Source organism: Acartia tonsa, chromosome 9, assembly GCF_053477335.1.
Source record: "Acartia tonsa isolate MP-2025a chromosome 9, ASM5347733v1, whole genome shotgun sequence".
In the NCBI taxonomy this organism is placed as follows: Eukaryota; Metazoa; Arthropoda; class Copepoda; order Calanoida; family Acartiidae; genus Acartia; species Acartia tonsa.
This window is the reverse complement of record NC_137268.1, coordinates 10,305,556-10,328,888: the sequence shown is the minus strand read 5'-3', so window position 1 is coordinate 10,328,888 and position 23,333 is coordinate 10,305,556. Positions and strand designations below refer to the sequence as shown.

At 41.2% G+C, this 23,333-nt stretch overlaps 1 protein-coding gene across 1 annotated transcript in view; it reads left to right on the top strand.

Moving 5' to 3' along the window:
- The first annotated feature begins 16,162 nt into the window (after positions 1 to 16,162).
- LOC145328187 (uncharacterized) overlaps positions 16,163 to 23,333 on the top strand; it is a 156,698-nt gene continuing 149,527 nt past the window's right edge. The window contains exon 1 of the mRNA XM_080171776.1: positions 16,163 to 16,506. The gene's annotated coding sequence lies outside the window, so the exon portion shown is untranslated. The remainder of the gene's footprint in view (positions 16,507 to 23,333) is intronic.

The following is a 23,333-nucleotide window of genomic DNA, read 5'->3' as shown; positions in this document are numbered from 1 at the left end:
ACCCCGCGGCCAGGCAGGACCACCCGCTTGGCTGTGCGGAGCTGGGGTGGCTGGCCATCAGTTGGAGTGACAGCGCTTAGCCTATACGTGGCTGGTGCAGGGTCAGCTTTGGCTCCGGGACCCACCGGCCGCGACTTGACGGGCTCGGCTTCTGGAGGGGCTGACGTGTCGGAGCCAGGGGTGGCTCCGAGGGCGTCCGGCCACGATTTGACGGGCTCGGCGCTGGGAGAGGCCAAAGTGCTGGGTCCAGCCTTGGCTCCGTGGGCGTCCGGCCACGACTTGACGGGCTCGGCGCTCGGAGAGGCTGAGGTAGCGGAGCCATGCATGGTTCCGGGGGCAGCCGGCCACGACTTGACGGGCACGTCGCCGGGAGAGGCTGAGGCCTGAGAGTTGAGTGTGGCTCCGGGTACATCAGACCGCGACTTGACGGGTCTGGACTCGGGCTTGGCTGGTGGACTGGCTGGAGGTCCCAGGTAGAGGGGGCCAGGTGGACACGGCTGGCCGTTGATAAAGGTGTCGGCGGAGAAGATTGGTTCTGGAGGGCTGGCAATCTCAGGGAACGTTGTTGGCAGGCTCTCCCTCGGCACCTTGGGCGCTGGGGGCAACCCCATGGCTAGCAGGTTAGCTCCCTTGTGTGCGTTGAGCTCAGCGTCCACCCAGTGTGTGCCTTTCTCAACCACACGCGGCTGCTCGGGCAGGGGGCCTGGCAGAGGCCCGTCATAACTTAGCTCTCTCTCGGCTGTCTCCCGGTCAATGGGGACGCCACGGAGTGGGATAAACTCCCCACGCACCCACAAGCAAGGTGGTTGCATGTCGAAACAGAGCCTTGTTCCGAACTCCTTGAGAAAATACCCTCCTAGGTTCAGAGGGTGTGAGAGGTTCCGGACCACAGTCACGTGGTATAGATGGAGTATAAGGGTGTGTGAGACTGCCATATATAACTCTTTTAATTTTCCTATTACCTGGAGGGGCTGGCCTTCCTCGTTAGCAGTCAGGATTTGGGTGTTGTCCGGAATCAACATGCGTTGCACGCCCATCGCGTGCATGAGGTGCTCAGAAATTACAGCAGACTCTGGTACACGGTTGCCAGAATCGATCATGGCATCAACCTGTACGTGCTGGGCAGGGTCAGGAGTAGGAAACCTCACCCTGACATGGCAGGGGAAGTGGAGGTCCTGCCCTTGAGACAAGGGGGCCTCTCGTTCGGCTGGGGTTGGCAGAAACTTCGGTGGTGGCCGAACCGCAGCTATGGTGGTATCGCTTACCATGGTGGCTTAGACTGTAGCTTCGAATCACTAGAGCTTATTAATTATCACTGGGTCAACAATTTATATTTATTTTTATCACTTGGTTGACATTTACACACACTTATGTGTTGTTATCACTAGGAGCTCTAGATGTGATTCTGGAAGCACTGGCAGCAGGGAATGTCCGTCCTGCAAGGTTCAGAGGGGTGACGGCGGTAGGGAATGGCCCGTCCTACAGCGCCGCTGGTTCGAATCCCGAAAATGGCGGCAGGGAATGGCCCGTCCTGCAGCGCCTCGGGTTCGAATCCTGGGAGGCAGCGGCAGGGAATGTCCCGTCCTGCCGTGCCTGTGGCTCAAAATCTGCTATCCGTCGCAGTGGTAGGGCTTACTTGTGTGCTGAAGCTTCGCAGCCACACATTGCCTTCTTAAGTAGACCAGCACCCAGCTGTCTGTCTCGTAGGTTTGGCCTGGGTGTCCTGGGGCTTGTCCCAGCTACACTTGCCAATTTAGACTCAGTTCTGTAGCCGTCTGAGCTAAATTATCCGATTGCCGTGGCTGCGCACCTAGCGCCACTCCTACACAGCACGGAAAAAGCGTCATAACTGGCGCTTTTAGCAGGCTAAATCTGCTTGCCGTAGGCCAGAGGCCCACATATTGCGTTCAAAATGATGGAAATTCGACCTAAAAAGGCCGTCTCACGGGTCAGTTGGCTTCTCAGTTGGCGGCTGATTGTCCCCTTACTTGCCAAAGGGTCCAATCAGAGGTAGAATAGGCTAGTTTCTGTAAGGCTCGATTGAAACACGCTGACACCAAGTTCTGGTAAGCCGAGCGTTCTCGGCCCACGGGGTAACGAGTTCGGATTCAACGAGCCCTAGCCTTTAATTATTCTACCAAACAAACAAGCAGGATTCAATCATACAGAAATTATATATTTAAACTGAATAATATTTACAAGCTATGTTTACTATATATATACAACAGATTATAACAATGGTTAGGTTTGAAGGGGGTGTGGGACGCTAGGGCTTAGCTCCCGGCGGTAGACAGGCTGTGGGGGCAGCGGTGGTAAAAGGGGAGGCAACGCCTCCCGGTTATATAAGCGCGTGAGGGACGCGTGATAGTTGCATGTTTGAGTCCCCTCCCCACATTTAGGCAGGCCAGTTTGACCGCTGGGTTGCGGGGTCAACAGCGGTCATGAGATAGATGGTGATATAATAAGATTAGTGCAGGGGGTTTGTTATCATAAGTCACAGCGAAGCAACTCTGTAAACGGCCTGTCCGTCTGGGTGTCGTATTACCACAATATCACCTTCTCCCACCCTCTTCAAATGGCATTTTAAAAATCTGTAATTATTGCTACAAATACAAAAATTGGACCATAGTTCAATAGATGAGTTGTCATAATGCTCATGTACTTGGATACAATCTGGGTCATCATCACCACCAGTAAGAGCGTCCTTCAGATCATCATCCCCAAAATTAAGATTTAGATTATCATTTTTTTACCATATTAAAAAACTTTTTGTTTTACTTTTTGGGCTAATTATTATTGCTAGCAAGTATTAAACTATATCCTGTCAACTGGAGGTTGGCAGCTGTCCTCTGAAGTGATAGAAGTCGAATTTCTTATTTTTAAAATTTTCTTTCTTTGAAATACATTAATTTCTGCCCAATATTATGTTTCAGTATATTTCAATGCATAAATCCCTTCAAGAATAGCCAATTTAACAGAATCAAACTTTAAAAATTACAGAAAAGTAAAAATAAGTATTTTTTCTGTTGATTTTATGGTATCTGTGCATATAAAAGGTGACACCCAAATTTGCTGTTTTTTAGTATTTTCATAAATTTTTCTTGAAATATAAAGATATCTTAAAACTGATTGATTGGGCTTGTAAAGGAACCATTTGAGTATCTTTGGTCGAAAAAGGTCTGATTTGTGAGCATTTTTGACCAAGATGTGGTATAGGGTGTCCCATAGAGTAGTGGTTAGCGCACTACGCTGTGATTGGGATAATCCGAGTTCAAGTCCCCTCAAAGATATTGTACTTGGATGACAAATGCTGTTGCAATTTGTCAGTATATAATTACGCAACCTTCCCTGTAATGCCCTTAGGTTGTAAGGAGGGAGATTTGTAGGAAGTTAGGATCCTACCTATCAAGCAACTGTAATCGTGCTTTCCCTCATCCATGCTCCTCATTCATATGAGAGTGCCATTAATTAGGGTGGCTTAATATGGAACACCTGCCAAAACTCTAGGCCAGGGTGATGTAATAATTGAGTAGCTTCCACGAGAATTGCGGGTCAGCTTTTAATGTAACATAGAATACACTTAGCTGTGCGCGAAGCTTACCAATCTAGGATTGATCAAAGGATTCTCACCCCCAATCTCCTCGTGCATCTGAATCCTAACTTCAGAGAATCAAGGCTACATACATACATACACCAAGTTGTGGCCTAATAATAATAAAACATAAAATAAAGTAACACACTTTATGCATGATATTGTTTCAGTTTTTGAAAATGAATTTATTCCTTAAAAATTTTTAAATCACCTTGCCCAAACTCAAATTTTAAAATGGTAATAATATATAATTTATGCATTTTCAACTGTACCTGTACAAATTAGAATTTTTTACTTGCCTAAAATAACGATAACGGACGGACGGATTTACTCTTAATGTAAAAAAGCCTCGTTTTTAAGAAGGTATGTAAAAATAACTGTACTTTTTTGTGCAACCTTCGCATTTGCGATTCTTGTGATTCTTGTTGTAAAAGTTTACAACATTTCTTGTGAGGACAAAATTTGATTTAAGAATGTGACAAGCAAATAATTTTGACATTTTCAAACTCATTGTTGAGACAAAATTTCTTTGATAACAAAATATTGTATTTATGAATATATGAAAACATTTTAAGTTTTTATCCTTTGTAAAAGGGTAAAATTAGCCTGTTTAATGGATGCATTATTATGCTAAGCCCCTAGCCTCTAGGGGCTTAGCTCCAAGAAGTTTGATAAACCTATTTTTGTGTTATTTAAATTTAAAAAGAAAAAGAAAAAACATATTTTAGGGGGGGAAATTTTTTTTTTTTGGTGGGGGAGGTATTCAATCCCACTTTTTAATTTTAGTTTCAAAAAGAAACAAATTTTTTTGGGGAAGTATTTTTCATTTTTGGGGGGTTGGGGGTGTCCCACCCCCCAAGAAAATAGCTAAAAACCAGTGGACCATTGGGTATATTTCCTGAAGAGAAGAGCCCAATCGGTTCAGTTGTTAATGAGATATTAAGCTTCAGACAGACAGACGGACAAACAGACAAACATCGAACTACTTTGTATTATAGATTATTCACCTAAATGTTTTTTTTTCTCTTTTTATCGTAAAATTATAAAAATTTGTGGTAGTACCCTTCTAGAGCACAGAACAATTAAAAAAAGAATAATTGGGGCGTAGTGCTGTATGGTTAGGAAAACACAAAATATACCTTGCAGGGCTAGGACCTCTCGCAAGGGTTAGATATAAAAGCTAAGTAATTTCTTTTTTATCTTATTTTCTTATTTAAACTTGTAGGGTAGGGGGATTAAGCACTTAGGGTTCAAGGGGAAGCACTAAATCAAATAATATGTTGCAAAGTTACACTCTTAAGGAACACCATTTCGGTCCAACAGTTAGCGAGATGTAAACTATTTTGCTTGTTATGAATTCTAGCAGACTTATTAAAATGATGACCATTGTTTTCTAAATTAGCAAATGACAAATAATTTTCCCCATACAATAATTATAAATTAACATATAAATTACATCAGAAGTATCCCCTCAACTGAAAGTGGATCCTAAATTTACTTGTTAGACATGTTACAATTTTTCTATCAATTTCAAACTTTGCAATTATATGATGATTCATATAATGATTTAGTCAGCGTATCATTTCTATTATCGTTACAAGAGTTATTGTTCGTTTGTCCTTCCTTCTGATTTTAAAGCTTCGCTTTTTTAGATGTTATCATCATTGTTAACTAGGAGATCTCAGCAGTGCTGGGACTAAAAATAACCTTTTCCAAAAATTTTTTCACGAAATTTAAACCCGACTGGATGCTTTGAACATTTTTAGTAGCGAAGCTACTCCAAAATTTACAATGTCCGTCCGTCTGTCAGTCACAAAGTGGGGGAAACGTGATTTTCTCGGTTCATATTACAGATGGACAGCTGAAAATTTATTTTATTCCTATGACATATACCCATCTAAGCTATACATTGTTTTGTCCGTCTGTCGGTTATTTGGGCTGCTAGATCAATTCCTAGATTTTAATGTTTTCGAGATTTTCCTTTTCAAGATAGTGGGGTAGAATTTTCAGTAGTTAATTATTTAACATTCTACATAATTCCACAAAGTTTTATTTAGATTTTTCTATTTATTTGGGTGCTGGATCGATTCCTAGATTTTTAGGTTTTCCTGATTTTTTTCTATTCCTATTCAGGATTGACGGCTGAAATTATCAGGGATTGAGTATGCTCATGTTCTGCATATTTCTATCAAGTTTCATTAATATTTCTCTATTATTGCTAGATCGATTTTAAGTTTACGTTTTTTAAAGGTTACGTGATTTTAAAGGTTTAGTGATTTCCCTATTTTACCAAGATTGATGTTTGTTGTATTGTGGTATGCGGCAACTCTGGGCCATGCAGAAACCAAGACATTATAGTGATGCTACGCACCCAGCTAAATCCTGTTATTCTACAATTGTAAAGCCACCTGAAAATATGTCAGATAACGGTATTGATTTCATCTCTCAGTTGTCCTGCAAGTGGAGGGAGGGGGTGTTACCCCTCCCTCTCCCTTCTTAAGCACCGGAACCTTCCCCTTCAACCACCAAGTTATCAGCACCACCTCAGCCCTGCGGATAAAGGATCTAAGCCTTCCCTCACCTGATAGAATCACCCCCACACAGACTGTTGTTGTCACAGTAATCATCAAACCTTCCCTTTTAGTACCCAGACCTACCACTCAACCCCTCTATGCTTATCTACCTATTGTGCTGTTCCATGGGCTATCCTGCCTCCCCTGGACAGGGATAGCCATCTACCTAACCATTGCAACTATCTATGTTTTACTTGTATGATTTACCTTTAACTATCTTTATTCCTAATCCATATGTATTTATATTATGTTGTACAACTTTAGTAATCCTTAGACCTTCAATAAAGGAACAACTGAATAGACTCTGTTTATTATTTAGTGATTGCTAGAGAAGCGTAGCTTCTCTATAGTATAGGTGTCCACGTCTGTTCACACTGCCGTAGTCATTTGAACTCTGGTGTCTGCCATTTATCCTAGGCGGATACCACAACTTTTGGTGACAGCTGTGTGAGATTACGGCAAACCACAAGTGTAGAGCAGACGCGCAGCTGAGGCTAAGGTACTCCCAGCAGTGAAACTGGCAAAACTGACACAAGCAACCTGAATTACCCACCCTGGATAGCAAGGTCTAACTCTGCATCCGGCAGTTGTGGAAGCGAAATCTAGCGAAAGACCACTAAGTGTGGCGGAACCCGAGCTGCGGAGAGTAGCGAGATCGGACGAGAGACTGCGGAGAGCAGCGAAACTTGACGGAGAACCGCGAGAAGCGCCGACATCTAACGGAGAATTGAGCGCTCAAGGGCTGAAACAGGCCTGTGGACGGGCTGAAACAGGCCAACTAAGTGTAAACGGCTGAAAATAGGCCAACATTTACTGCAAGAGATAGCAGGATTCGAACCAGCGGCGCTGCAGGACGGGACATTCCCTGCCGCCACCAGCCGGATTCGGATACACGGCGCTGCAGGACGGGACATTCCCTGCCGCCGACAGGCTGAAACAAGCCAAGGATTCGAACCAGCGGCGCTGCAGGACGGGACATTCCCTGCCGCCACCAGTTGGATTCGGATACACGGCGCTGCAGGACGGGACATTCCCTGCCGCCGACAGGCTGAAACAAGCCAAATAGCTGCGAGCTGCGAGCAAACATACGAGTGTAGTGTACCAAGCAGAAGAAAACTACGTTAACTCCAAGTATCCTGAGAGGCTACAGCGCAGCCACCCATCTAGAAAAGCAGATATTATATCACATTGTAGGGATTACCACCCTAGTGTGAAGGCTGAACAATAGATTTATGAGCAAGGATTGGTAAACAATTTGTTGTGTATTGTGATAAAACTAAAAATAGAACAGGCTTGGTAAGCAAATCTGTTGTGTATTGTGATAAGGCCAAAAATAGAAACCTAGATGTAATATCACAATGCATTGATAAACAATCTAACCCCCCAAGCCTCCAGCACAACAAATACACCCCTTATTCCAATGGAAAGGGAGGGGCCCACCATCCATTGAAGAAAATACAATCGAGGTGACATAACAACAAGCCCAGGATTAAGGAAAGGGCACAATTACCTCACCACACAGTTACCTCAAACCCACAGCACTCCCCCCTCTCCATAGGGGGAACGGACGGTTTTACCCCGTCCCCTCACGCGCTTCCCCCCTTCCTACCCACACTTGACTAAGTCCGCCCACGGTGTGGAGATAGCGACCGGGAGAACAGAGCGCCATTTACGGGTCGCGCAGCAGAGCTCGGGACACATAACAAAATTCAACGGACGAATAAGACAAAGCGGACCAATGAGAGAGCGGGTTGAGGGATAAGTGCGCGTTTTACCTGTGTGTGCGGATCTGACGGTGCGTAAGAGCGTTGCAAGGAAAGGATATTTCACGCACACACACACACACACACAGGAGCGGAGCTACTCCATAGCATCCAACAGAGATATTTTTAGAAAACAAGACTTGCAAGCTTCTCCCTCCTATCTATAGTGTGATAAAGGAAAACCCAATCAGTTCCTTAGACCAGCTCAGACCCTCAACATCTTCCTAGCCCTGCCAACCCTACTTCAAAGCTGAGTGGCTAGTGAAAAAAAATATATGTATATATAAATACCCAAGTGATAAATAGTGTTGTTTTTTTTTGTATCATGGTTGCAAGTAAGTGAATACTAACCTCACCATACAACACTGGAGACTGATATGGTAACTTAACGAAAGTACGCCCACCCTGTGGAAATAGCCTGACTTGATGCCCCACACTGGGCAGTGGTGGTGTGTACCTTAACCATAGACCCTCATAGTTGTGAACTATATACAGAGGAGAACAACTCAGGCTCAACAGTTAAACAAGACGCTGGCACCAACAGACCAACCCCCTGCTACTTATCATGGGGACACTCCAGCCACCGAAACTCTTGAGCCAGGAGGACAGAGCCTACGGCTACGTGGACTACCACCCTAATTACACAGCTATAGTATCTATAATAGGGGTGAGCCGGCTCGAACCTCCTTGCGGCGCGGCTACTCTACTCTGCTCCTATATCTACAAGATGAGAAATTGTCAGCCCCTAGCCCGACGTGCGGCAATAGAAGACATTCCTGATTGGGCATTAACTGTGTGCCTAGGCATGCTGCTGGCACTGTGGTGGACAGAAGTCTTCATTTGGATCATAACCACCAACATCTGTACCCCACCACTCTCTGCTTCTTCATACAAGGTGCTGCTTCTGTTATTACTTTGGCCTACTGTGTTGAGTACAGTGAACATAAAACACATGCCAGGTCACAGACCCCTGGTCCCTGAGATGCCCTTGTCTGGAAGGGTGACTGAATGTCCGCTGCACAGCTCCTGTACAGTTGGTGCTCAACGCACGAGAAATCGAGATACTGGACTGGGGATTGTTGAACCTGTATGTGTCCTCCCGGGAGTGTTGAACGATGCGACTGAGCCCAATGAGAAGGTGACAAGCTTCAGAGACTTAGTGGCCAGCCCCAAGATGGACACTACCACCAGAACTGAGACTCCAAAGGGGCCCAGCCCTAGGGCCAGTACCACCTGTGTCTGGGGTGGAAAGGTCCTCCCTGGCGCTGGCCTCACCAACCTGGAGGATGGGGAGCTGTCCCAGGGGAATAGGCTCTTCACCCAGATGCCCGACGCGTACCTAGGGGTGGGGGAGCCGCCACCCAAGCCTCCCTGGGAGCCCCCAGGCATGAAACGACTGGGGACCGGCCTAAGGATGGAGAATGGTGACCTGCTGCAGTGGAAGGCTTTACCCAGCACGGAGGGAGCAGGGTTGACCAGTAGCAGTGAGGCTGTTCCCCCACACTCCAAGACCAGATGCCTCTACTCTGTTGAACCACTGCACATGACCCAGCCAAGTCCCCCCCATGCTGCTGAAGATGGAGGCCCACCAGGATGCAGAGCTCCAACTAGGGAAGTCAATAAGAAGGCCACCCCCTGCCAAAACCAGAATCACCGCAGGGGCTCCCCACCAGCAGCTGACGGAGCCTGGCAGGGACGCAATACCAGCTGGCAACTCTGGCCTAACTCAGGTGGCTACCAACAGCCTGCTGGCAGTCCAGAACCCAGTTCAGGCTACCATCAGTATGGCATCTTCTGGGCCTTGCTGGTTCAACTGTGGGTACCTGTCCACACACTGGCCACAGATACCCCCCAGAGATCATAGCCCCCCTTCCGACTGGCACCATCAACGGCAATGGTACCAACTACCTGGCGTAACTGGAGGCAGGATCCCTCATGTGGAGAAGCACCTGCAGAAGCTAAGGCCGAGGCTGGCCTCGCCACCCAGGAGAGGAGAGCCGCTGTTGGATGGAAGGGACCTGTGTGTATGGGGAGGAGGCTGAATGTAACCAAGGAGCCACCACAAGCAGCCCAGCACTGCCTGATCCCTAGTAGGGGAGACCCTGTTTGTCAGCTGGTGCCCCAACTGGAGGATGAGAGACCTGGCAGGTTGATACACCCTGGGGAAGCCGGACTGATGGGACCCGGCTGGACGAAGGAGCGCTGCCGCTTCAACGGCCACACAGCCGCCAAGTGTAGAACCGGTTGGGACCAGGCAATGAAGAAACACCAGGCAGCCCAACAACCTGCATACAACCAGTCTGACACCCAGGTCTACCTGGAGGGAGATGCCCAGCCGTCACCCCAACCAGCTGCCGCCGCTGGGGCCGCGGCCACCCAGGAGTCTGTGTCTCAGATTGGGACCATAGTGGCCAGGATCAACGTGCTGGGAGGAGCGGCTGAATCCAACCGGGTTGGCCTGGACTTCAGCCTCAACCACATGGGACCGGTGTTCGTGCAGCCAACCAACATTGCGGAGCCAGAAGTCCTGCGGCCTCTGCCGGTCGGCCTCAACATGATGGTACCCGTCAGACCGCGTCCCCCGAAGGAGGAGGTAACCCCTGTCACCCCCAGCGAGAGCCGAGGGGCGCTACCCAGCGCCACCGGGACGGTGTACGGGGAGGCCCTGGCGGCCGCCGAGCGGGAGAGGCAAGAGGCGCTAGCCAGCGAGTCTGAGTCGATGTATGGGACGCCAACCGGCGTCGCCACCTGGAAGGAACGAGAGGTGCTTCCCTGCACCACCAAGCTGATGTCTGGGGCGACAACCGTTGCCGCCACCTGTGAAGACTGGGGGGTGCTATCCAGCGCCCCACGCTGGTGCCTGGGGCGACAACCGTCGCCGCCACCGAGAGACCTGGACCCCTGTGAAGACTGGGGGGTGCTATCCAGCGCCCCCACGCTGGTGCCTGGGGCGACAACCGTCGCCGCCACCGAGATACCTGGACCCCGGAACGAGCCCGCAGCCCCAGAGGAAGGGGTGACACCCGTCACCCCCAGTCAGCCAGAGCCCCCAGCCAGCAGGGAGAGTCCAGCTGTCCCTCACCCTCAACTGCGTCCAGCTGTCTACCTCCCTCAACCAAGCCAGGGTAATTGTATTGCATTGGTGTACCAGGAAGTTTGTGCTGGGTCAAACTTGCCTGCGCCCCCTGCATCTGCCCCAGGAACCAGGATATCAGCCATTACCAGCCAAACTGAAGAAGCTTTGACCGCTGCCTGGGGAGTAACTCAACTAGATGAGCCAAGTGCCGAGCCTAACCATAGAAGTAGAGGATCCCCAACAATTATGTCTACCCAAGATGGAGACGATGTGCCTGGACACCTTCAGGCTAGGGGAGGAAATCCGGAGCCTTGTGCCTCCAGTCCACCAGCAGCAGTGGCCGTGGATGGGCCTGTTCCCCAGCCAACTAGAGCGGAGCCACCCTTGCAGATCCAAGACAGCCTCCGGCACAGGGGATGGACTGTTACCTTCCCCTACCCTGCAGGTCTGACTGCCATGCACCACCCTGCCAATGTCCAGGATGAGCCTGAGGGAGGCAACGTTCCTACAGTATGGCAACCACCACCTGCCCGCGTTGACAGAGACCCTGGAAGCCGAATGAACCTGACCAGCCCCGAGGGCGTAGAAGCTGCGCCTGCATCCAGTAGCCAGCCTGCCAGCAGCAAGGTGACCAACACGATGGAGACCACCAGCCCAGTAGAGAAACCTGAAGAGGTGTATACCAGGCGGCTGTTGGTCCAAGCCCCCTCATGTGCTGTGCCACCCCTGGAGGTTGCCAGGGTGGCCTCAGAGGTACACATCCAACGGCCAGAACATCCAACAGGACCAGCTACTCCAGCAGATATAGCAGATTCCGTTCGACCTGGGGAGGGCTGGAGTCTACCACCGTTCAGCAGCTGGTATCCTGGCGGACCCATTCCACAAGGACAACAAACTGAAGGCCGCAACCACTGTCGGAAGTCTGGCGGTGCAGACAACCCCTCCCAGCCTTCCGAGGGGAGAGTTGTGGTATGCGGCAACTCTGGGCCATGCAGAAACCAAGACATTATAGTGATGCTACGCACCCAGCTAAATCCTGTTATTCTACAATTGTAAAGCCACCTGAAAATATGTCAGATAACGGTATTGATTTCATCTCTCAGTTGTCCTGCAAGTGGAGTGAGGGGGTGTTACCCCTCCCTCTCCCTTCTTAAGCACCGGAACCTTCCCCTTCAACCACCAAGTTATCAGCACCACCTCAGCCCTGCGGATAAAGGATCTAAGCCTTCCCTCACCTGATAGAATCACCCCCACACAGACTGTTGTTGTCACAGTAATCATCAAACCTTCCCTTTTAGTACCCAGACCTACCACTCAACCCCTCTATGCTTATCTACCTATTGTGCTGTTCCATGGGCTATCCTGCCTCCCCTGGACAGGGATAGCCATCTACCTAACCATTGCAACTATCTATGTTTTACTTGTATGATTTACCTTTAACTATCTTTATTCCTAATCCATATGTATTTATATTATGTTGTACAACTTTAGTAATCCTTAGACCTTCAATAAAGGAACAACTGAATAGACTCTGTTTATTATTTAGTGATTGCTAGAGAAGCGTAGCTTCTCTATAGTATAGGTGTCCACGTCTGTTCACACTGCCGTAGTCATTTGAACTCTGGTGTCTGCTATTTATCCTAGGCGGATACCACAGTATGACACTGCTCTAAGGTAATTTTTTCCGATTTACATTCATAATTTTTTGAGCTTTGTTATTTATGGATGTTGGCATCCTTGTTTTATGTAGAGGGACGGTCATTTTTGAGTCAAGTTTATACTTTTAAAAGGTTGATTCTCTTAAAGCATACAGCCCTAGTTTATATTTAATTTCAAGTCTATCCGATAGCAACGTTTTCATATACACTCTTTTTTTTTCTCAGCTGCTGTTTAAAAGAGGCGGCTGATGTTGGGTTTTGAAAATTCCCAAGACCAAAGAGCATTTTGTTTTTACCGCTGTAAAACTATAAAGTCAATAATTTGTCAGCCAATATAACTTTTATAAAATTTAAATTGTCGACATAAACTAACAAAAATTCATGCCAAATTTGATAAAATAGAACCAGTTTTGGTTTGGAAGATTTAAAATTAATTGAAATAAATTCCTAGTCATGAAAGAAAGAATATTTGAAATTTAAAATTATTTTTAGAACAAAATCATCATTCAATTTATTAATACATATGAAAGAATAGGAGAGAGAGAGAGAAGGGGGGGGGGAGGGGAGGTAGAGAGAGAAAGTATATTTTGTTTAAAATCTAAAAATAGATCTTGGTCAATACCAATTCAAGTCTAAAATGAAGCTTATTCAAGTGAAGCTTTTCAATATTTAGGTGTTTCGTGTAGACCTATCATAAAATTTAGGCTTCAGTGGCGTGCGGAAAAGGGTGTAGAAAGGTGTCATCACCGCTCTAGATCGAAATACTAGAAATAACTAAAAACACTGAAATTTTAGATTTTAGGGGATCCCAACATCTTAATAATTTATATTATCATCTGCAGGCCTCTAGGGGCACTTGAGATAGTGGGGGCTGGTTGGAGAAGCCAATCCCTTCCACCTTTTAAATTTTAATTTTAAAAAGAAAAGGTAAAATCTAAAAATTTTGTAGAGGGGGATTCTTTGATTGGGAGGAATGTGTCCCCCCCCCCCACTCCCCATCCCAAAGAAAGGACCTATAAGAAGCTAAATTAAAAAGGAAAACCATATCGGTTCATTGGTTATCGCGATCCTTTAGTACAGATAGACAAATACGCTAACACAGATCCTGTTACTTTTAAAGATTAAAGATATTAAGAAGTCTCTAACAACGTCTAAAAGAATGAGTTACTTAGTGAGTAAGTCAATAAGTAAGGGAAAGGTCACCTATATCCTATCTATAATACAAAGTAGAACAATGTCTGTCCGTCCCTTAAGATCTCGGTAATCACTGAACCGATCGGATTCTACTCTTCATGGAATATACCCACTGATCCTGTGGTGGTTTTAGGCTATTTTCTTGGGGGGTTGGACACCCACAACCCCCCAGAAAACAAAAAAATCACCCCCATTTTTTTTGCTGAAGTTTTCCTTGGTCCTTTTTTTTGCTGAAGATTTCCTTGGTCCTTTTACGAATTCGCCAAATATTTTGATCACCTCTTGGGGCAAAGCCCCTAGAGGCTAGGGGCGAAGCCGCTGGTTATACATGAAAACTAGTAAGCTTTTGTTTTCTGTTAAAAAGGATCTGGCTAACCGCTGAACCCATAAGGTCCTCCCTTGCAATAAAGCTTATTATAGGTCCCGGGAAAGTTTTAGGCTATTTTTCTTCCCATTTATATTCCGTTAGATGTAGAGCTAGGGCCGCAGCCGCTATTATAGTATATATAAAAAACCTAAAAGTGGTTGAATGGTACATACAACAAACACAATTAAAGAATGTGCTCTTCTTAGGCACAGTATTAGCACGACAGCTTCATGCATGGTACCCGAAATAGACAGCAAGGGGGAGGGGGGGGGGGTAATGAAAAGGAAAATGCACACATACACACACAAACACACACACACGTCACCTTTACGTAAGCAGTGACGTCAGCACGCATATCACAACACTATCACTTGCGGGACATGCGAGATTCGGAACCAACATTTTCCGCAACCCACAACCAGTTTAGATATTTTGATTAATTATGGAATGTTATGTTATTAGATGAAAGGATTGGAGGCGAAGGGTGAAGCAAAACAAAAGGAATTGACCATCAGAAAACAGAAAATGGCCTTTTCAAATGCAAACACGACTCACCTCTAGTTAAAATAGATTTGATTTTTTTTGAAAGTTTTATAAATAGAAATTTAGAAAATTTAATGCCAACTTTTAGCTTTTGATGCTGTACGTATTGGTGCAAAAAATGGGGACAATTTTTAAATTGATTTGACGGGGCTGTTTATTTACGTCACAAGTGAGGGGAAAGAAAAGGGAAGGAGGAAAGAAACCCCCTGGAAAAGAGATGGGGGTATGACGTCACACGCCAAAACAATTTGAAATTTGTCCCCATTTTTTGCACCAGTACGTACAGCATCTTAGCTTTCACATAATTCTTTATCTATTTAGGGCTCTCCTAACACTAATTAATTAAAACTAACCAAAATTATGAATAATATTATTGTCTGTAAAAATTCCTTTTTTCCGCTTGATATTGCTCATACAGATTGAGCATTAAAAAAAATTTTTTAAAACAAAAAAATATGTACTTTGAAATTATTTGATATTATTAAGGAGACCCGTGTTTTCATTCCCTCATAACCGAATCCCGTGTCTTCTAACATCTAACCTCACCCCCCTCCCCTAAACTTTGCTTCAATCCTCTTAGATCCCTTCGGTCGGTGTCCAGACGTTTTTGCTAAAAATGTAAGAATTCTAAACCTAAATTTAATCAAATATAGCTATACTTTACTCGCCCCTAGAGTGTATAGAAGGTCGAGAAAGGTCACAAAAAAGCCTAAAACCACCACAAACCACTCTTAAAGCTTCCCTAAAAAGTACAACCAATTCGTATCATCATTTTCTGAAATCTTTAGCTACAGACAACAACAAAATAGTTAATATTTTTTATTTAAAGAGTAACATGATGTAAGTAGGTTTGTCTGTACCTCAGGAAATCGCTAACCGCTAAGCTGATATGGTTCTCCTTTACAGTGAAACTTTTATAGGTCTAGGAAACGGGTATAACTATTTTTGGTGAACTTACCGCCGCCCTCCAAAGTAAAATAATACCATACCTCTAGAGGCCAAGATCTTAGTTATGTCAAATAGTAATTAAACATAAGAAAATAAATATTTTAGTTTGATATAATTTTTTTTTGTGTATTGTATGACAACCACTCTCGGTCCAAAAAGCTGAGACACTACACGGCCTCCCAGAATTACTTAGAAGGGGGGTGGGGGGGAGTTTAGTCTGAGGGGACTTTTAATATGCCTGAATAAATGAGGAGCCCCCTACTCTCCCCCCCCCCCCCTTCCCTTCTAAACACACGCTGGGCTAAGAAATTAAAGGGAAGTCTGTTTGTGGGGGGGGGGGGTGAGGTGAGTTTGATAAAGTTATATGTATATTGAGGATATCGAAGAAAGGGGACCTCCGAATTTCCCCCCCCCCCTTTCCATGTTGTAAGGAAACAAACTTCAATTTAGTCAGAATTTATCATTACAACAGGACAAGAAACACGACACTGTCTGTCGATGATACAAAACTATTTTTACATTAATAATAAAAATCTAATGACTATTTTTCTACCACTAATGAACATGAACATAATATAATCAGTAAATATAAAAATTGTGAACTGACACCCTGCTATATTTTCATAATTTTAAGAAGAGAAAATTTTGATATATTAACTGCATGCTGTGATGATGTAAATATAATCCTATACATAAGGCTGGAGATGTGTAAAGACTAACAACCGGCAAGTTATCTAATGTTAACGGTTATATACAGGAGCAACTTACCAAACCTCCGCTTTTTAACCCAAGGCACACGTGATAAAACATGCAATGTTAAAATAATTTAAAATATACATAGTTGCTCTATAAATATCTATGGTTGTACGTCACATGTTTTGCTAATGTCAAACTGTCAGTAAAATAGTTTTACTTTTAGAAATTTAATTCCTTGTGTAGCTTTTATATAATTAAGAATGTTTTGTTGAAAGCATTACAGAAACCTTTTAAAACATTATTAAAATGATATTTCGATAACTTTGTCTTAAATAAAAATTGGTAGCGTTATATTTTGTACTAAAAACGTATTTATAGATATATTCTAAGTTTTATAGACATTTGTCCGCAGATACAAAAATTATTTCTTTTTAATTTAAAACTTTTATCTATTTTCATAATGGTTCAAAACCGTTTCTTATTCATTGGAAAAAGTGTATACTTGAAATGTTTTAAATGTAATTGTAAGAATTTTGTTTAAAAGTTTGAGAAATATAAAAAGATTTTTAAAGTTGTTTATATTACTTGCAAGAAGTAAAGGTTTTCTAATCATGCAATACTGGTAAAAAAAAACAAGGATGACATGATTCTCAAAATAAGCTTTAATTAAATAATTATTAATTTTTATTAAATTCATATCATTAAGCTGTTTAGTCTCCAAATTCATATAAAAAGGTTTATTATTCTTCCTTACCAACCTTTAAATTTTAATTGGTTGGTTTATTTGGTTGAGTGTTCAAAGATTTTAACCACTAATTGTAATCTAAAGCAGGGGTAACTTTAACATGGTACGGACAAAGATAGTTGCAAAGAAGCTTCTTTATTGTGAAGAAAGTTTTTTTTCCTATATAAAAATAATACAAAGTGTTATAGGAAAATTACATCAGGATTAATTCTATTCATCGCCCGTAATTCTTAATTGGTAAATAACAGGGCTCGGCAGCCGCGCATAACCTGCATGTAAGCCGCAGGGAAATCGTCATATTATAAAACTCACCTGGATGTGTAAACCTGTTCCTGAAGAAACAATCCTTTTCTTAATTTTTTTTTGCACTCCAACAGGTTTAAATTACAGGCTGAGGCGCAGCTGCAGAGCCCTGGTAAATAAACAAGATAAAAAAACATTCATAGATTTGTAGCTCAATAAAAAGGTTTATAAATAAGAGGTTACTGTTTTTGATGAGTTATTTGTTTCCACGTTATAAAACTTTGGGTACCAGTATAGTTTACCGCAGGAAGGTAGGGGATATTTTACTTTAAATTACACTGGTACCCAAAGTTTAATGACCACGTTATATTATTCGTTGCTAAAAACTTTGGGTACTTTGATTATTTTTTTTCATCCAACCTTAAACTCTTTTTCTACTGTCACTGGGAATGTAAATCGTTCAATTCTCAATTTTTAGTTAATAGTTATTGCTGCGGTTCTCAAGATATGCAAAGAATGCAATGATAGTTATTTATCGCATCGTATTATAGTCAGCTTTCCGCGGATATTAAAGTAAAAGTTATAAGATTTAAACCAGTTTTTTTAGCCCCGAGGGACCAAAGGCTAACAAAAATTCGTGGAAAATAGTCTGTAATACGACGTTGTACATGATTTTTAAGTATAGCATAGAACCGGTTCTAAATCAGCGGATATTAATCGGTTTCATAGCAATACTGGAATAAATTTTCTCACACTACACTGAAAATGTTCCACCGGAAGGTAAAACTTGTGATGAGATGAATGAATAAATATAATTAATTTCTGCTTATTGTATTATTTATTTATTAATATACTCTACCAAATAGGGACGTGTACACAATTGTGAGGGGGGGATGGATATTACAACGTTTAATAAAAAAATGTGTATTACATAGAGAGGGAGGGGACATTGGGATATTGGTTTATTACACTAGTCCCCAAATTTTTTTAATATGACCTTCTTTGCCTAACAACCTTGGGGACCTTGGATAAGGGCCACTAGATTCTAGGGGTACAGTCACTAGTCTTTAATAACTACTTAAGTAAAAAAATTAGGGGAGTGCAAGGTTTGGTGGGGTAAAAATTGTTATCCGTGTCTTTAAGCCCACAAAAATTGTTAGAATCAAAATTGATTTAAACAACCTTTTTTTCATGCAGGGGGTTGTACACGAAAGATTTTAGGTGGATGTGTAAACATAGGGTTGTTCATGTTCACCTATTATTTTTTTCAGGGAGGTGCAAACACGTCTATACCCCTTCCTCTCGCACACCCCTAATACTGTACATAATATAGTATTTCTTATTCCCCTGAAACATCAAGTACAACAAAATACATATTCTCTGTTAGTTACCATATTAACAGAGGTCAAAAAGTTAAGTTACATTCAAACAGTGTAATCAGTATTCTGTTGATCAAATGTGCTGTTATTATATTAACACGTCAATATTCATTTTACCTATAGGAAACTACCGACATTATGTTGATTAAAATACCATGCATATTAGCTCTTTTAAAATTATGTTAAAAATATGTCAGTCGAGAATTTATATATTCTTATATAAAAGTAACAAGATGTCTCGGAGTCCGTCCTTGTGTACCTTAGTGTCTCGCTAACTTACTGTGAAGCTTCCCATGGGTCCTGGAAAGTTTTATTACAATTGTAGGGAGGGTACCTCCTCCTTCCCAAGAGAAATTGCGTCTGAAAAATCTTTTCTTTTTAATAAATTGAAGGGTCGATTACCTCTTTTGCCAGAATGCCCCTAGAGGCCGCTAGTATGCAATTTAATGATATGAACTATTGAATCTTTACTTCAACAAAAAGTTTCAAGGTTCAATGAAGATATAGTATATTCAACTATTTACTTTCCTTCTTGTCTGTACTGTTCTTCTAATGGCGACGAAATCCAATCTGTCCTACTTTGAGAAAGACGATTCCAGTAACGTCATACACGTTTCGGGAAAGAAAAAGGGAAGGGGGGAAGAAAATCTCTTCAAAAGAGATGGGAGAAAAGGGAAAAGATTTTCTTCCCCCCTTCCATAAACGTATATGACGTTACTGAAATCGTCTTTCTCAAAGTAGGACAGATTGGGGTTCGTCACTAATGGCATATGGTTAATATTCTTTTAACTAGTATTCATAGTAGTATTGTTTGTAATCAGAAAATAATATAATCAGCACCTCGCTAACTCTTTGCCAACAAATCAGTCAAGTGTGTTATTAGATCTATTTCCTGTGATGTTATTTAGCAGCTAAGCTCAAATACAATTGAATATGTATGTCTGTCAGTCCTTATCATAGATTGAGCCTTAAGTAAAACAAAAGTTGCTATTTTCTTTGTTATGTCTAAATTCTAATTTATAAAAATATTACTTTATAATTATACTAGCGGCTACGCCCCTAGAGGCCTCTAGTGGCACTTTAAATGTTTTTGTTTGTTAAAGTCTCTACGATAATTCTTTATGTTACGGATACCTCTTAAAAATGCGTTAAAGTCTCCCAGATATTAAAAAAAAACTTCAATTTTTTTTACTTGGAGATTTTGAATTGCAAAAATCATTGTATTTATGTATTCAGTTCAGGTTGACACTGTAACTTAGAAGCATAATTATCTTGACATTTTATCTTTAAGAAAGTTTTGTTCCATTTTCACATTCTTATAAAATAAGAGTGATGGATGATTCACTCAATTACAATATGTGCACTAGCTTGTATAATATCTTTTTACAACTAGGCCAAACAAATTTCCTATTTCTGGTTCAGTTTTACATTAGAAAATTAGGTTGGAGTTGAGAACGTGGAAACAGAACAAAAATTTATGCCACATTAATCTTTTTAACTTTTTATCTGTTTATTTTAAAGATGAACTCATAATCTGTTGAGGGACTTTATTCATGTTAGTTTTTTTTATTAATGTTGCAGTGCAGTTTTAGAAGAAAGATTGAACTTCGATTACAACATCCATAAATAGCAAACACAAAAAAACATGGATGAAAGAACAAACAAAGTGAGTTAAAGAGCAAATGTTAGTTATTAAAAAAAGAAAATATGTTAAATCCTTTTTTAAACTAGTTATGTCCATTGAAGCTTGGTGGATCTACTGATTATTTTATAAATTAGATTCTCATTGGTACAGTGAAGGAATTATCGATAAAAATTTTAGATTTCTTCTTTAAATAGCAGCTGAGAAACTAACATTCCTGCTATAGCATTACGGAGAGAATGGACAGACATAGTGTATTATCCCTAGAGTAGATTGCTACTAAAAATAAAAAAAAGCATTTTCCAAATAACCCTAAGTGACATGTCAATTATTAGTTCTTTACCAAATAAAAAAAAGTTGCTACTTTGCATGTACTTTATGATACCCACACCACTTACAAGTCCTCCAGGATTATGTAAGAGACAGGTGATAAATCTTATCATGAAGTTGCAACTGTCATCTTTTACCAACTATATTTTTATCAACATAATAATACTTGAAACAAGGAATCTTCGCCTTTTGCTTGCCTAGGAATTTATCCCAATTATGATAAAATATTTTATCCATCTAAACTATTAAAAAAACAAGATATAAGTAAAGAAATCATTCCAAAACTTGTTTAAGTATTTTTGTTTTACTTGAAATTGTAAGGAATAAAGGATGGGAAACCTAGTTTTAAAGAGATAGTGCAACTTTTAGCATTTCGTAATTAAATCAATTGGCGGAAGATTTTATTGGCTATTGCTCTAAACCAATAGGGTTTGGTCATAAAGGCCTGTTTGTATCAACCAATAGGCAATTGTCAGACAGCGATTCCTGTAATTGGTATTTTAGGCCTAGTGGTGAAATAGGCCTAAAAAAATATTTTGCTACATTTCCCATCACTTATTCCTGGATATTGTTTAATAGACTGAGAAAAAACATCATTATCATTTAGTTTACAATAAGCTATGTCTGGCATATTAACTACTTATGATCATATGCATATAGTTGTCCTGTCTGTACTTATATTTCTAAAGAAATGCAATGCTAAAGGATATCAGGGATCTAAAGGGATAAGACATTAGCCAATACATTGATGTACATTCCCAATGATGATTATTTGTTGCAACCTTTGGACACTCAATTTAATAAACCAATTAATCAAAATCCAAAAAAAAGTCCCTTAATTGGTGAGTTATTGTATGAAAAATGTTGGTTTATGACATTGGGGACTAGTGTAATAAACAATCCAATATCCCCTCCTTCCCTGAATGGATATGGTATAGGTATTAAGTAGTATTAAAAGGCAATAAACATACAACTCATTTCTCTTCATGAATATCAAATAAAAAGTAACAGAGGATGTTATGTGTTTAACATTTTTAACAAACATAGTATAAATATTTTTGTAATAAAGTTTATTTTTGGCTTTCGTTGAAGGTAAAATAATACAACTTTGGTAAAGCATTTAAAAAACGTTTTTATTCAAAGTATGTTAGTAAAAAAAAGCTTTCTATGTTTTTTTTTGTGTGCAATATCTACATTTTCCCGTTCCACTACTTAAATTCTATTTTTGTAGAAAGTCAATCTATTTGTAGACTTGGTCATAACTTTGTTTTTGTGAAGAATATTATAGCTAGACCTGGATTAGTGCTAATCAATGCTATGGTGGTAGAATAATAATAATAAAACTTTCCTCGTGTTAGTCCATTCATTCTGGTTAGGAAAATAACTTGTTTACATGATGAAAGGCTTATTAGATTCTTTGAAAATATTTTCTTTTTTCTATGCTTTTTATACATATAACAGGATAATTCTTTTATAAAAAAGATAAAAACTAAAAATCATTATATAAAAGTTGCATGTTTTGGATTTTTTACTAAGGGTAGAAAGCAAAATTGAGCGTGAACTTAGTTTGGTATTAGGATGTTCATTGGAAAGAAAATTATATTCCTTTTTTACAAGTTACAGCAGATCACATTTTCTCAGAAAAGAAAAAGTATATGATGTAAGAAAAAATATCCAAAAAATATGATATTTATTTCAGAAAATAAACATGAAAATAACATTATTTTGTCAGGGTTGATATCTTTTTCTTTCCAGGGACAAGGGACTAGGAAACTGACAAACAATTCCAGATAGAAATAACCCCACAACTCACTTCCTTCTCCCCCCCCCCTTCACATCCAATTCCCTTTAGTTACAGCACAAAACAGGTTTTATGCCAACATTACGCCACACAAATAACAAAATTTTCAGCAATTTCAAATAGAATTAATTTTCCGAATCACGGCCCCTGAACATAGTCAATGTTTTTATATACCATTCAAATATGAATTTTATTAAAATTAGGTTGTAAAGAAATTATTATCTGAAGGAAACTGTTTTGAATCACAAAAGATATATTTCTTCTCTTTAAAATGTCAATTTAGTCTTTTGTTGTTAACAAGTATAGCAAAACTATTTATAAAGTTCTTCATAAAACCACTCCTGAAGGGAGTTAATTAATGGCCATTTTTATCAGTTGCTTTGCTAAGGTCACGGAAATTCAGCCTTAAATAAATCATATATAGAGAGGTTTTATGAAAGACTTCATAAAAGCAAAGTTGTTCAAAATTTTAAATAAATAATCTTTACTTTTCTTGTCATGATTATGCGGTAACTCCTAGGGGGTGAAAATTGAACTTGAAATTTTCAAATCTAATTTTCTCAGAAAGGCCTCGTTTTAAGATTTCAAGTCTTTTATACTAAATTTATATGTTCATTGGGACATTTTAAAAACAGTTGGCCTTATGTCTGGGAATTTTTTTTTCTCTTACTGTCGCTTCGAGTGAACTGTGGTCAGTATCTTTAAACAGCGTTGCTATAATAATTGATATATTATAACTTGAATGTGCTATTTTGTTAAACCGTGTATGTTGATTTATGTATA